General features: G+C 39.3%; 1 protein-coding gene across 2 annotated transcripts in view; it reads left to right on the plus strand.

Moving 5' to 3' along the window:
- LOC125459120 (E3 ubiquitin-protein ligase RMND5A) overlaps positions 1 to 16335 on the plus strand; it is a 51269-nt gene that overhangs the window by 624 nt on the left and 34310 nt on the right. The window lies entirely within an intron of this gene.

Raw genomic sequence — 16335 nt, forward strand, 5'->3', positions numbered from 1 at the left:
TTTATCACAACTGAGAACAAGGTTGCAATGTTCCATTTCACACAATAACACGATATTGGACGTTGCACAACAGTCACCTGCACTGATATCATAGTTGTATTGATGTATTTGATCATTTAATTTTGGGAAAATAAGTCTTGCAACAATTCTGTATGACCATGGTGAAACTACTCATGAAGATTTGTGTGCAGTTCTGGCTTCCTCACTTGAGGAATGATGCACCTGCTTTTGAGGGCATTCAGCTAGACTGATTATTAATATGAGAGTCTTTGTGGGAGTAGTGATTGAGTAGACAAGACCTATATTTCAATGTTTCTGTCCGTATAATTCTGAAAGGATTGTGAAAGCACACAAACCTGAATGTACAAATCCTTGAATTTGGAAAACAAGTTGAGAGAGGGAGACTTAATAAAGCATATGGGATCCTAGTTTTTGTAAACATGGGTATAGGGTCCAAAAACAAGGATGTTATGTCAAACCTTGGTTTCAACTGGAATATTGCATCCACTTCTAGATGTCATACTTTGGGATCAATGTGCAAGTATTAGAGAACAGAAAGGTTGAGGGACTTCATTACATATGACACATTTATTTCGTAGAAAAATCATTATGGTTCCTTTTGCTGAATTTGGTAGTAGCACAAGTGAAACAAGTCAATAACTTACAACATGGTTATAGACAATCATAAAAGTAAAGTATAAAATAAAAAGATTGCATTAGCATGAACACTTCAGTCTGCAAATAATTACAATACCTTGCAAAATGCAGATTCCTTATTTATAAATTAGAAACGGAAGGCTTACGGCACCTTGCATTTTGTTTGAAAGTATCAAGTCAGTTCAATTCTGAATTATTTACATGCAGTTTGAGTCTTACAATGTAAAGAAATTGGCTGTGTTGAGAATGACATCTTTTCTCCTTGACTATATATTTACTTTTGTATGGTTGTGGCCAGGATGGTGCCAATCCAAGGTAGAATGCAAGAGTTTTCTAGTGAACTTCTCACACATTCTTACTTAAAAACAGCAGGTTATGGCTGCATCTATGAAGAGAAACAGTAAATGTTCATCAGATCATTGACCTTTCCATCAGAACAATTTTCTAATTATTACGATGTTCCAGTGGTATCAGAGAAACTTTAAAATGTGCTTTAAATGCTTTCTATCTTGCTCACATGTTCTTTGAATATGTCACAACATTCCAAATGGACGTTGGAGTCTTCCATAATTATCAAAAGGCTGTGAATAGGTCAGTTTATGCAGTGTTTTAATACTTGAGGGGACTGAGTACATAAAGTCTTTAATTATCTCTGAAGCATTTAGCACATTTAGCAATCCCGTTTGAAGTCACTTTGAATGTAGCGCCCTAACAAGTTAATGTAAATTGGAAAAGTTGGGACTGTTTTTGGAGAAGGAAAGGTTAAGGGAAACTTTCAGAAGTTTCAAAGTTAAGAATACTCTGGGTAGAGGGGGACACTGATCCGAAGTGTGGAAGAGATCATGGACCAGAGGACACAAGTAATTGGCGAAAGAAACAGTAGCAAGATGTACAAAATGGTTAGAATCTGGAATGAGATTACGATGGAGACAGGTTCAATTAAGGCTTTCAAAAAGGACTTGTATCATTTTCTGACAATAAAATGGCACAGGACAATGGGATAAAGACAGGAGGGTGGCACTAAGTTCTTTGTTCTTGGGGCAAAACAGCTCAAAAGAACTCCTGGGGTGTAACCATTCTCTGATTCTTTTCCATGTATTGCATATTTAGAAGTGTAAGGTTTGATCTAATTAAAACAAGCAGCTGAACATTGTTAATCGAATAGATGCCAGGGAGATGTTTCTTTTGACCAGAGGATCCAGAAATAGGAATTGAAGTTTTGTGACTGAAGGTTGTGAAGTTTTGTATTTCTGTACTCCTGAGAGCTATGGAGGCTCAGTATATTTAAGACCGGGTTTCATATATTTTTGGGGATGGATCTTCTCAAATCTTCTCAAAACTCGCTATTTTTGGGGATCTAAGAGGCATCAAGGGATATAGAGGTAATGCAGGAAGATGTAGTAGCAGGAAATCAGCCAAGGCCATATCTAATAGTTGAGTAAGCTTGAAGGGCATAATGACCTGCCAGAGGAAGTTGTAGAGGTTGATGCAATGTGTAAGACATTTGGACAGATATGTGGATAGGAAAGGTTTAGAGGGATATGAGCCAAATGCCGGCAAATGAACTAGTGTTGTAGACGTGCTCGCCGAGCCAGTGTGTTTGCTTGGAGACGTTTTGTCACCCTGCTAGATAACATTGTCAGTGCGCCACAACGTTAAACATCTTATGTTTAAATAGTTTTTTCTTGTTGTTTGCATTTGCTGAGATCTTGTGTTATGATTTTCTTAGGCAAGAGGAGGAGGAGGTGAGTGATTTACATTAAATTAACTTTCTTCCATGACTGGTTGATGAAACTTCAAATGATTTTGATTAGGTTCTGTTGAAAATGATTTGGATAGATAATATTAGTAACGTCTAAAGCTTTGGCAAAAGTCTGTAGCTCAGGTTGTGGATGAGGTTGTTGACTTGCTTGCCGAGCTGGTTTGTTTTGCTTGGATGTTTTGTCACCCTGCTAGGTGATGTCATCAGTGGAGCCTCTGACGAAGCAATGTTCTTGTACTCCGTTTGGAATTTATACTGTCTGGTCTGTTATGGTGAGTTCTGTTATTTCCGGTTTTGATCTGTATGGGTTTATATATGGGGACCAATTCTATGTTTGTTGATTTGATGTACGGGCGGAGAACCATGCCACTAGGAAATCCCGTGAGTGTCAGTGTTTGGCTTGGGCTGCTATAGTTACTTTGTCCCAGCTAAACTGATGGCCTTCATTGTCTGAATGTACAAATAATAAGGAGAGTTTGTCGTGCTGTTTTGCTGGTAGCTGATGTTCGTGTATTCTGATGGCTTGTTTCCTTCCTGTCTATCTGATGTAATGTTTGTGGCAGTTGTTGCCCCATGCAGCAAAACAGCATGATGAGCTCTCTTTAATATCTGTACATTCAGACTATGAAGGCCATCAATTTAACTGGGACAAGGTAACCATAGTAGCCCAAGTCAAACATAGACACGCATGGGCGTATCTACAGGCATGGTTCTCCAGCCATACTTCAGTCAACAAACATACAGAATTGGACCCCATATAGAACCAGAAATGACAGTACTCACCATAATAGATCAGACAGTATAAATTCCAAGTGAAGTAGGATTCGTTTCATCGGAGGCTCCGCTGATGATGTCACCTAGCATGGTGACGAAATGTCTGCATGAAAACAAGCCAGCTCAGCGACCAAGTCAACAGCCTCATTAGCAATGTCTTTAACTGGTACAGTGTTGGTGTTCTGTCCTGCTTGTTATTTATACGCCTTGGTTTGCTCGGGTGGTTGGCATCACTTCTGGTTTTTCTTTTTCAGCGGTTTGTATGTCTGGTTCAGTTCGATGTCTTTGGTGGAGTCCTGGTTGGATTGCCAGGCCTCCAGGAATTCCCTGGCATATCTCTGTTTGGCGTGTGCTGTTACGGATATGTTGTCAGTCAAATTTATGTCCTTCTTTGTCCGTGTGTGCTGAGACCAGTGAGAATTGGTTGTATCTCTTGGTAGCTAATTGGTGTTTGTACCCTTATTGTCAGTTTTCTTCCAGTTTGGCCTGTGTAATGTTTCTTGCAGCCCTTGCATTGTATTTTGTATATTAAGTTGGTTTTATTGGTTGTGAGTATGGGATCCTTTACTTTTGTCAGTAGCTGCCGCAGGGTGGTTGTTGGTTTGTGGGCTACCCTGATACCTGATTAAGAACAAGTGGGACAGAACACCAGCGCTTCACCAGAGGTGCACTGATAATGTTACCTGGCAGGGTTATGAACCATCTGCAATCCAACACATCGGCTCAGCGAGCAAGTCTGCAAAATCATTCACAACCTGAGCTGCAAATTTTCTCAAAAACTTTAAATGGGGCTTGTTCCTATTTCTCATCTATTTATTTACCATGTTTTCCACTACAGTAGTCAGATGGCACGCTGCATGTTTCAAGCTAAAATTTCCCTGTTGCAGATATTTGATTTTTGTGCACACCACAATGTGATAATGGTAATATTAGTTGTTTGACAGATAGTCATGATGTAATTACAACAGGGAGTTGATGTAAGTGCATCTCTCAGAAAATCTTAATTGTTGTAAATTGGCTATTATGCTGCTCAAAAATAGTTGTCTATAGTTTTTAAATCTTTTATTACAAATTTAAGCCAAATTACAATAATGTGGTCATAAGGTTTTAGGAACATACATAAAATGTATAATTAATTTTGAAGTTGTAGCTGAGGTGTTTTGTTTACAGTAAGTTTACATTATGCTGAATATGATTTTTTTTGTATTCCCACCTGACCTTTGCAAATGTTAAAAGCATGGCTAGATTTAGTGTACCGACTAAGGTTTTCTTTAGTGAATTGGTATCAAAGATTCTAACAGAACATTTGGTTGTCTCCCCTAATTTTGCCTTATATGTCTTGGTGACAGTGCACCTGTGAAATGTTCCACTATGTTAAACATCTTGTTTAAACTGTGTTTTTTAGTTATTTGCACTTGCTGAGATCTTGTATTATGATTTTCTTAGGCGTGAGGAGGAGGAGGAGGTGATTGATTTACATTGAACCAGCTTTCTTCCATGATTGGTTGATAGTTGATGAAACTTCAACTGATTTTGATTAGGTTCAGTTGAAAATGATTTGGATAGAGAGTATTAGTGATGTCTTTATTTGGTATAGTAACTATTTCTGTGCTGTCTAAAGAGCTGGCAGTTGAATATTAAGTTGGGTTAAATGCAAGTTTAATCCAAAATATTGCGGTATATTGATTTGCTTTCATTAGAATTAGCTCCTGCTTTTGCTGAATCTGCCCTCTTCACAAAGCAGAAAAAGATTAAACAATAAGAAGAAAATTCTGTAAGCAGTTGAGATCTGACTGCTGTAATTGTGTGTTTTGGTTGCCTGTGCATGTGCAAATTTCAATTATTGCAGTTTCATTTATACATTAGACTTACATACTGTCAGTGAAAGAAAGGAAGACTTGCGTTTATGTGGTGACTGTAAGATGTTCCAACGTGTTTCAGAGTCAAATGCATATCTTCTGAAATTTTGTCATTGTTGCAATGTAGGAATTGTGACCGTGAATTTATGCACACAAAATCTCTCCAATAGCAATGTGATAGTGACCAGATAATATACTTTAATGATTGTTGAATGGTAGGTAATGTTATATTGGAAGCAATGGGAAATGTCCGAAGTCACTGGCAGAGCAAGTGTTTTGAGTCCTTTTTATATATGGTTTTCGGTTAGTGCTTTTAGTACTTGAATCAACTCTACAGCAGAGGTAAGTGCAGTTGGAATGATGTATAACTTCAGAATGGTTTAGACAAGCCAATTCAAATACCTTATCTATTGCAATTGCACTATATTCTTGTAAGATGTTGTGTCAAATGAAATATTTTTAGTTTTTTATGGTCAGATTAAATGTGTACATTTTCTTAATTATGCTTACGTAATCTATATCTTGGCTGTTCATCTTAAATCACAATTGTTCTTTGCACCATCTGATGAGATTAGTATTTATTATCTCATGTATACTATGGTTTCATAATCATCACTCAGTTTATTTGCTTTCTCTTTAGTCTGCAAAATATGCCATGTCCTTTTGTTTTATAACAATGGTGTTGAACATTAATGATAATCAGTTCCACATAATTTGTAGTTGATTGTTGGGGATCATTTTAGTTCTTCCCTTTTTTTGTGTTTTCTGTTTATCTTTTCTGAAGATTTCTGCTGCATGCTGTGATTTGATTTCCTGAATTCTGGTTATTTTCCTCTTTTCATGTCCAGGTTGCAATCCTAAGAGCTTTAGCAATGAGTGTTAGAATCTATCTGATTGTGTGAGCTACCATTGTTAGGAACAGATCCATTGTTGAGATTATTTTATTTTCTACTCAATAATATTGAGACCATTTGTGCTTAAGATGAGCCAAACTAAGGACAACTACAAATCTGGCAAGCCTGGAAATTCAATGTTACTTGCATACTTTCCACTTTACTTCCCATTTTCCACTTTAGTATTCCTAAACTGCTGTGTGGGTGAAATGCGTATATGTTTTTCTCCGTCATTTTCTACCTGTTTTTGCAGATAATTCTTACTTAGCCGTGCTCCAATGAATTCAAGCATTATCCTGAGTCATAACAACCAGCATTATTACTTAGATTTTTATGCAACCATCTCTCTCAGCTGATAGTTTACTTGACTGTCCGTCATTTCTATCTGTCACCATCACCTGTTCCTATATGTGAGCTTTACACTAAGGGTCATAGGTTTTCTGCTTTGATTCCCTTCCCTGCTTATCCTAGAGGTGGTTCATTTACTTGACATTGCTGCCTTGTTGAAATCAGCTAATAGTATGGATTGAGCGTGAATCTGGAACCCTTTTGAGTGGATAGCTTACGTATATTGCTATTTGTTCAATGTTATTCTGTCAAAATCTTGGAGTTCCCTCTGACAGCATTGTAAGTATACCTACATCAGATGGACAGCAGCAGTTCAAGAAGGCAGCTCGCCATCACTTTTTCCAGGGCAACTAAGGATGGACAATAAATGCTGGCCCAGTCAACAAAGTCCACATATCATGAATGATTTTTTTAAAAAAACCTTCTACGCCCCCCCTAGGCTTCAACAGTAATTTTTTTGTGACTGTCATAAGCTTTATTTGGTTGCATTGATCTGTTTTTGGATAACCAGGAGGCGGTGCCACCCTTTCTTTTGTGGGGGCATGTCTACACCATGCCCGTAAAATCTTTCTTTTGAATGCCTCCACTGAGTTTCACTTCGGGGAGTTGTATCTAGTGCAACTTTATCAGATTACCTCTTGGCTCTTTTCAATTTATAAATTTTACTCTGAACTATCTTTGCCTTTTCTACAGTGATGCCAAATTAACTATCATGGTCGTTATCTCCAAAATAGTCACCTTTTGCCACTTCATCCACTTGCCCATTCTCATTTCTCTAAGACTAAATCTAGAATTGCACCTCCTCTTTTCCTGTTATGTGTTGGCTTGGGAAAAAAAGTTCTCTTGAATTTTAAAAAACCCATGGAGTTGGAGAATCACCTACAAAGTTGCCTTTATTAGTTTTATCATATGTCTTGAGATGTAACTACAATTACCTTTGTATGCCAATTCCATGTTTATCCACCAAGGCATAAGACAAGTACTTTTTCTCCCAAGCTCTGCATCTGTAAGTAATAAAAAATATTTAAAAACTCAATAAGCAATACAGGTATGAATAGCACTAAGGCTCAGGTTTTTTTTTGGTGGATTGGATCTCTAGGGCTATTAATTGGAACCAGAAATGATGATTTTACTCCTTCAAACCTCATGTGAACTTGTTTGCTATCAGAGTGAAAGTCCAATGGACAATGTTAGGAGGCATCCTTTTCAACTAGGCATACTGAAGTGAGAGATTCCCTGGTAAGTGATTGCCCGAAACAACATGACTCATAATATTGCAATTTGTGGTCAACATAATTTAACAACATTTTAATTAAATGTGAAGAAATTTGTAAACACACTTTTATTTTAGTGCCTTATTCTGATCTCAGGGCATCCAAATGCTTCATAGTGAAGCATGTTTAACAGCACTTTAAGCTGTAATGAAGGAAATGTACAAGCCAGTTTGCGCATACATATTGATGGTTTGGGAAAACCTATCTGTTCCACTTGTCGCTCCATTGAACTATTGTTTCTGTCAGGGTAATACCCTTTAGTTTAATGTCACATCTGCAGGACCTAAAACTGATTTTTGAGTGGAGAAAGAGGTGCTTTCTTTATGATAGCAAAAACAATTACAAAATATGTATAGCTTTTTAATTTTGGGAGGAACAGCAGATGTCTGTCTGTTGGCATCTTTGACTTCACTGCTACTGTTCAAAGCAATTTTCGTTTAACTTCTGCACAAAGCTGAATTATTCCTTATGTTACGCATAGAGTGCTGCATGCTATACTGTTTTTAACCACAAGTGCCACCTTACTGCATGCTATTGATGAATTAATTTGTATGTTCTCAAATCTGGAGGAAAATTTTGCCTGGTAAGCCTGCTGCCACATCTATTCTGGAAATTTATGGCAGTGTATATAATTGATGTATCCTCTGTGACTTTTTGTACAGTAACAATGACTTTATATGTAATGGTATGATCATTGCTCGTTGGATTAGAACTATAATGTAGTAGCATAGGATTTATGAAACAATGTGTATTTTGTGAAATTGAGAATGCATAGAACAGTGCCCACAATGTTGCGCTGACATCAATCTACCCTATATACCCTACGTTTTACTATCATCCATATGCCTATACCAGAGTTGCTTAAAAGTCTCTAAAGTATCTGACTCCACTACCACTGCCGGCTGCGCATTCCACATGCCTACCACACTCTGTGTGAAGAACCTACCTCTGATATTTCTCCTATAACTTTCTCCCATCACCTTAAAATTATTCCCCCTCTGAATAGTTATTTCTGCCCTGGGAAAAAGTCTCTGCCTATCCACACTATCTATGCCTCTCATCTTCTTGTAAACCTCTATTAAGTCACCTCTCATCCTTCTTTGCTCCAATGCAAAAAGCCCTAGCTCCCTCAACCTGTCGTCCTAAAGGGTCTAGGCCTGAAACGTCAGCTTTAGTGCTCCTAAGATGCTGCTTGGCCTGCTGTGTTCATCCAGCCTCACATTTTATTATTTTAGCATCCTGGTAAATCTCCTCTGCACCCTCTCTAAAGTTTCCATATCTTTCCTATAACGAAGTGACCACAGCTGAACACAATATTCCAAGTCGTGATCAGAGATAATGGGAACTGCGGATGCTGGAGAATCCGAGATAATAAAGTGTGGAGCTGGATGAACACAGCAGGCCAAGCAGCATCTTAGGAGCACTAAAGCTGACGTTTCAGGCCTAGACCCTTCATCAGAAAAGGGGGATGGGGAGAGGGTTCTGAAATAAATATGGAGAGAGGGGGAGGCGGACCGAAGATGGATAGAGGAGAAGATAGTTGGAGAGGACAGTTTGGGTGGGGAGGTAGGGAGGGGATAGGTCAGTCCGGAGATGATGGACAGGTCAACGGGGCGGGATGAGGTTAGTAGGTAGGAATTGGAGGTGTGTCTTGAGGGACCCAGCTCGTCCCCACCTCCCTAACCTGTTCTTCTTGCACCTATCCGTTCCTCCCATCTCAAGTCGCACCTCCATTTCCTACCTACTAACCTCATCGCACCCCGTTGACTTGTCTGTTCTCCCCGGACTGACCTATCCCCTCCCCACCTATACTCTTCTCTCCACCTATCTTCTCCTCTATCCAGCTTCGGTCCGCCTCCCACTCTCTCTCTAATTATTTCAGAACCCTCTCCCCATCCCCCTTTTCTGATGAAGGGTCTAGGCCTGAAACGTCAGCTTTTGTGCTCCTGAGATGCTGCTTGGCCTGCTGTGTTCATCCAGCTCCACACTTTGTTATCTCACAATTTTCCAAGTGTGGTCTAACCAGGGTTTTTTATAGCTGCACCATAACCTCTTGGCTCTTAAATGCAATTCCCCTGCCAATGAAAGCCAACACACCATACGCTTCTTTGTAATGCTATCAACTTGGGTAGGGACTTTGAGTAATCTCTGGACATGGACCCCAAGATCCCCCTGTTCCTCCATACTGCTGAGAATCCTGCCTTTAACCCTGTATTCTGCATGCACATTCGACATTCCATAATGAATCACTTCACACTTTTTTCTGGATTGAATTCCACTTCTTTGGCCAGCTCTGCATCCTGTCAATGTCCTGTTGCAACCTACAACAATCTCCACTCTGTCCACAACTCCTCCAACCTTTGTGTCATCGGCACATTTACTAACCCACCCCTCCACTTCCCCATCCAAGTCATTTATAAAGATCACAAAGAGCAGAGGTCCTAGAATAGATCCCTGCAGAACACCACTGGTCACTGAGCTCCAGGCTAAATACTTTCCATCTACTATTACCCTCTGTCTTCTATTGGACAGCCAAATTTCCCTGAATCCCATGCCTCCGTACTTTCTGAATGAGCCTCCCATGTGGAACCTTATCAAATGTCTTGCTAAAATCATATGTACCACATCCACTGCTCTACCTTCAACAATGTGTTTTGTCACACCCTCAAAGAATTCAATAAGGTTTGTGAGGTGTGACCTGCGCCCCCCTCAAAGCCATGCTGACTATTTCTAGTCAAACTATGCTTTTCCAAATAATCATAAATACTGTCTCTCAGAATTTCTCCAATAATTTGCCCACCGCAGAAGTAAGACTGACTGGTGTGTAATTTCCAGGATTATCCCTTTTCCCTTTCTTGAACAAGGGAATGACATTTGCCACCCTCCAATCTTCTCGTACTATTCCAGTGGACAGTGGAGTCACAAATACAATTGCCAAAGGGGCAGCAGACTCTTTCCTTGCTTCCCATACAAACCTTGAGTATATCTTGTCTGGCCCAGGGGACTTATCTGTCCTCATGTTTTCCAAATTTTCTAGCACATCCTCCTTCCTAATATCTGCCTGTTTCATGCTGTCCTCACGTCAAGGCCCCTCTCACTGATGAATACTGAAGCAAAGTATTCATTAAGGGTCTCCCCTACCTCCTTTGACTCTGCACACGAGTTCCCCCCACTATCGCTGATTGGCCCTACTCTCACTCCAGCCGTCCTCCTGTTCCTCTCATAAGTATCGAAAGCCTTGGGGTTCTCCCTGATCCTACCCACCAAGGCTTTCTCATACCCCCTTTTAGTTCTCCTAAGTCCATTCTTCAGTTCCTTCCTGGCTACCTTTGTAGACCTCGAGAACCATGTCCGATCCTTGCCTTCTCAACCTTAAGTATGCTTCCTTCTTCCTCTTGACTAGGTGTTCCTAATGTCTTGTCATCTAAGGTTCCTTCACCTTACCATCCTTTCCTTGCCTCAGTGGGACAAACCTCTCCAGTACCTGTAGCAACTGCTCCCTAAACAGCCTCCACATTTCTGTCGTGCATTTCCCTAAGAACATCTGATCCCAGGTGATGCTCCGGAGTTCTTGCCTAATAGCATTGTACCTCCCCCCCTTCCCCAATTAAATGCATTCCCACACAGTCTGCGCCTATCCCTCTCCATGACAACAGTAAAGATCAGGGAGTTGTGTAGGAACCTATGAATTTATTGCTTGATTACCATGGAATGTGTTACCTGCTTTCATGGTGATTGTTCTTCATACAGTTCGGGATATTCAAGATTTGGGACAGTAGAATGATGCAGAACTGTTGCGTTAGGAAGAGTTTAAAAAATCAACCTAATATTTAACTATTGTGTTCAATGAGGCAAATGTCGAGTAGAGATAGGATCAGATGTAGTGTTAATACTTAATCTGATAAAGAGCCTGAGGGACGTAGTAGCTTGGGGAGATGATAGCCTTTTGGTATTATCACCAGACTACTAATCCAGAGACTCGGCTAACGTTCTGGGCACCCAGGTTCAAATTCCACCGCAGCGCTAATCCCTCATACACCACTTGTCACAGGCTTTCAATTACAGAAACAACTCTCCACCTCTTTGCTTCCTACTTGTAAGCCAGTTTTGGATCCGGAATCCCAGCTTGCCTGGGATCTCATAGGCTCTTAGCTTTTGGACAGTATTCATGAGACTTTGTCAAAGGCTTTACTGAAGTCCATGTAAACCACATCAACTGTAGTACCATCATCAATACATTTAATCACCTTTTTAAAAAAAACTATTAAATTAGTCAGCCAGGATCTCCCTTTAACAAATCCATGCTGGCTACCCCTGATCAATCCTTGTCTTTCCAAGTGTTGAATAATTCTGTCCTTCAGAATTATTTTATCAATAATTTCTCCACCACTGTTGTCAGATTAACTGGTCTGTAATTATCTGGCGTATCCCTGCTTGAACAAGTAAACTACATTAACTATCCTCCAGTGATCTGGCATTTCACCCATGGCTGGTGAACTATTACATGCATCTGCCTTGGTTCCAGCAATTTCCTCCTTTGCCTCCCATAGCAGCTTGGAATGCATCTTACCAGGCCCTGGGGATTTATGTAACTGTATGCTTGCTAAGACATCCAATGCCTCTTCCTTATTAATCTTAACAGATTTTTTTTACTTCCTTATTCTTTCCTTCTTGAAGCTTTTGCCACCTAGCTCATAGTTCTATGTGTGTTGACATCCCATAGGAACTTTCTTCCTGTGTAAATGCAGATTTTGAATAGTGACTAACTAGTTTTGTGATCTGAAATGTATGGGTTATACAAAATTTCTCTGAAGGTGTCATTTAGTAACAAAACATATAATTGCTGCATCACAGTATTTTCTTGAGATTGAGGTTGAGATTTCTCAGACCTCGCAGTTTAGCAGCTTTACCACCAAACACATAGTTCAACCTTTTTCTAACTTTCTCTCAGCCTCCTCTGCTGAAAGTCTTATCCAAACTTTTGTCATCTGAAGTCTTTGGATGGCCTCCTATTTTTAGCATCCTCTGTGAACTTGGATGTATCCAAATCTTTGTCTGTATTCTAGTTCTTAATCTGTTCGGTTCATTCATCAATCTCACTGGATCCCATTTATAAGATTCTCACCCATGTTTTCAATTCCCTCTGTAGCCACATCCTCCCAATTTGTTACCTCAAGCCCTCATTAACCTGAGTTGCTAAGTTACCCATAATTGCTGCAGTCTGTTTAGTGTTTCCCCAAAATATTAAGTTGCAAACTGTAGGAATTTCACAAAATGAGTGTGATGGATTGATGATTTTATATGAAAATTAGGGTTGTTATAAATTTGATCAGGAGACACTAGACAGAATCTTTAAAACGTTCCAGTGGTCAGAACTGTTTTTAGGTCAAAATTTGCCAAAGTGGCCATATAAAAGGCCAGGTGGTTTTCATCTATTTAACAAACGTAGGGCAGGTTCCTGAGATGGAGAGCCCAATTTCAGATACCACAGAGTAACTGGCAGGCTGACTTGGGAGTTAGTCACTGCTAGAACAAGTAGGAACATCAAAATCATTTCTAATCCCAAAAATGTAGTTGTAACATGTGCCAATTGTTGTTTGGTAATACAGAAATAGCATATTGTTGAAGAAAAAAACATCTTACCAAGATTCAGTCATCTTTGAGCGTAAGACCTGAAAGAACTGTGGATGCTGTAAATCAGAAACCAAAACAGAAATTGCTGGAAAAGCTCAGCAGGTCTGGCACTATCTGTGAAGAGAAATCAGAGTTAACATTTCGGGTCTGATGAGTCCTCCCGGACCCAAAACATTAATTCTGACTTCACTTCACAAATGCTGCCAAGCCTTTTGAGCTTTTCCAACAGTTTCTATTTTTGTTTATCTTTATGCGTTCTCCATGGTAATACCACTGGTTGGCAAGTGGACTCCAATCAGCTCACTCATGCATAATAAGTATTGGTTGTTGTCTCTCAGTTTTCATTGTTGCAAATTGTCCTGGCAAATGCAAGCCATTGCGTGCTTTATAAGAGTGGTGTCCAGGATTTGTCACAGTACTCAAGTTGAGGCCACATTGGGTTGTGGACCAGACCAGACCACCTCAAAATTTTTTAACAAGGTAGCCTAGACCACAGCTTTTGCTTATGTTAAGGGCAAAAGTGAATTTGTGTCCCAGATGCGATTCAACTGGTCAAATTACTGTGTTAAGTAAAACATAACTTATTCAAACTCTATGCTTAAATTACAACAAAAGAAAGAATTTATAATAACTTAACTATGTTGAAAAACTTAACAGAATAATAGATACAGTAACTATTATACATTAACTGTTCAAATGTAGTCTCATCCCATAAACACACCCCTTAGCAAAAAGGCACATTCAAAAGTCAGGTTTTCTTGCGTACATTGCCTGCAGTAGGAAGACAAATGCCAATTTCTAGCAGGAGAAAATAGCTTCTGCTTCATCAGGATCTTGGCAGCTTCGGCTGAATTCAAAAAGCTTTCTAAAACAAAACCTGGAAATCCTGGTTGAGGAGACTGGCCACTTCCATCCAGGCTGCTTCTATCATTGCAACCATTTTTAAAAAAAAATAGCGAAGGCTCACAAGCTGTTTACGTTGCCACATACTGCTCTGCACCTCTTGTTCAATCCTTTTTAAAAGAAAGCAAGACAAAATACATCACTTAAAGTCATAGCATCATCACAGTTACCATTGACTTCCAAGCTTTTGTAGTCTGTTTATAGTTGTAAAGCCCATGTTCAATTAACTGCTCTCTCAACCTATCCTGCCACTGTCTAATTTGTACACATGCGAGCCCAAGCCCCATGGTTCGCTTCTACACCCCCCCGACCAAAATTTTTTTTTAAAATTTTGTCTTGTGCTTCCCCTTTCATTTCTAACAAAATGAGGCATTATGTGAGGGTCAGGGCCATATGACAACTGAAATCTTGGCAGTGGCGGCACTGTGGTGTGGTGACCATGTTATCTTCATAATCTTTATTGTTTTTACAGATTTTAAAATCTGTTTATTTAACCTACAAAATACATTTGGTAGTGTGAATCAGCAATGTCTGATCTCTTGTCATTTAATCCACAATATAAAATACTCAATGCTCGTACCCAGTGTTCTTTTTCAGAGGGAAGTTTAATTGATTTGACCAAGTACCAGGATTTTATCTCAGGACCTAATGAAACCACTGTCGTGAATCAACAGTTCAACTTACATGTCTGTGGCTGAAACATCACAAATTAATTAATGAAACATCACAAGTTAATTTAAGTGTTTCATGCTGTTAAGCTGCTTCTAAATGGAAACACCTTTAATTTCAATTGTAATTTCCCTTGAGCATTTGCTGAATAAGAGCAGAGATGGGGGGGGAAAGAAAGATTTACAAGCAAGAACTGACAGGCACGCTCTCTCCACCTATTTCTCTCAAACTCATAAACCAGTGCCCAGCAACAAATAAATACCATTCATCAGCCACTCAATCTCTAAACATTGTCATTGCTGAAGAAACTAAACAAACGTTAGGATTCAAATTTAAAACCTAATCCCTCATGAGCTCCAAGAGCTTTAAACTGTACCTCCCTTTACGTCCCTGTCTTCATGCAAAGCATCCTCCCCTTTTTAAGCTTCAATCCTGTGTTTGTGTGCGTTTTCTATGCCATATTTTTATTAGTTTTTGTGACAGTATTTTACAAAATTCCTCCTCCTTTCAAGCAAGAAAATCTTGCAATCCTGATATAGTTAGAAACCTAGAAGACAAGAGTAGGTCTTTCAAGCCCTCCAGCCTCCTCTGCCATTCATTATGATCACGGTAGATGAAGAAAATGTTTCTGGAAATCTGGATAGCTTTCGAATATCCACCATTTACTACAGCTGATGGAATGTGGTCATTAATTTACTGAGAAGGATTTTTAAAAATCATTCAATAACTTAGATTTCATTCAGTGTACACAAATGAAGCTTTAGTTGCTTACGCTGTTCTTGTGCTCAGCAGACCTTAATGAGATAATGAAAAGTATTGGACTGTGCCAACAGCTTGGAAATTGAATCTGCAGATTGGTAATGGTTATTGTATATTGACAAATATTAGATAAGTCGAATGACAAGGGTCTTTTTAAGAGTGTGGGTGAATTCAAAGCCAGGGGGCATATTTTTAAGATGAGAGGAAAAAGATTTCAAAAAGGACATGAAAGCCAATTTTTTTAACCACAGAGAGGTTGATTTGTTGAATGAACTGCAAGAGACAGTGGTGAAAACAGGTAGAGTTACAACATTTATGAATAGGAAAGTTTTTAGAGGAATAACAGTCAAGTGTAGGCTGGTGGGACTTGTTTAGTTTGGGAACTTGGCTGGCGTAGAGGTTTGACCGAGGGGCTTGTTTCCATACTGCGTGACTCAAACTCTAAGAGATTGCCATTATGAATGGCTAGGAATTTAGAATTGGAGTGATAGAGGTCTTCAGATACATGGCAATTGCATGCCTATAGTCAGTCTTTGAAGGAAGAAAATGAGTGTTAGGGTAGTGAACTTCAGCCTCTGAATCGTAACAGCTTTTCTTTACATTCCTATTTACCAAGGAAAGGAATTGAAGAGTGAGTGACTCCAGAACAGCTGCCTTCAGGGTGTATTTTTAATTGAATTTTGTGTTTTACGTTGATAATAAGATCAAAAGATAAAACAAAACAAAATTCTATTGTGCCATAATAGAATGTTTTTCAAGATATTTGAATCATTGATCACTAATCACAATGAGGCTTGGAAATT

Source organism: Stegostoma tigrinum, chromosome 1 (genome assembly GCF_030684315.1).
Source record: "Stegostoma tigrinum isolate sSteTig4 chromosome 1, sSteTig4.hap1, whole genome shotgun sequence".
NCBI lineage: Eukaryota > Metazoa > Chordata > Chondrichthyes > Orectolobiformes > Stegostomatidae > Stegostoma > Stegostoma tigrinum.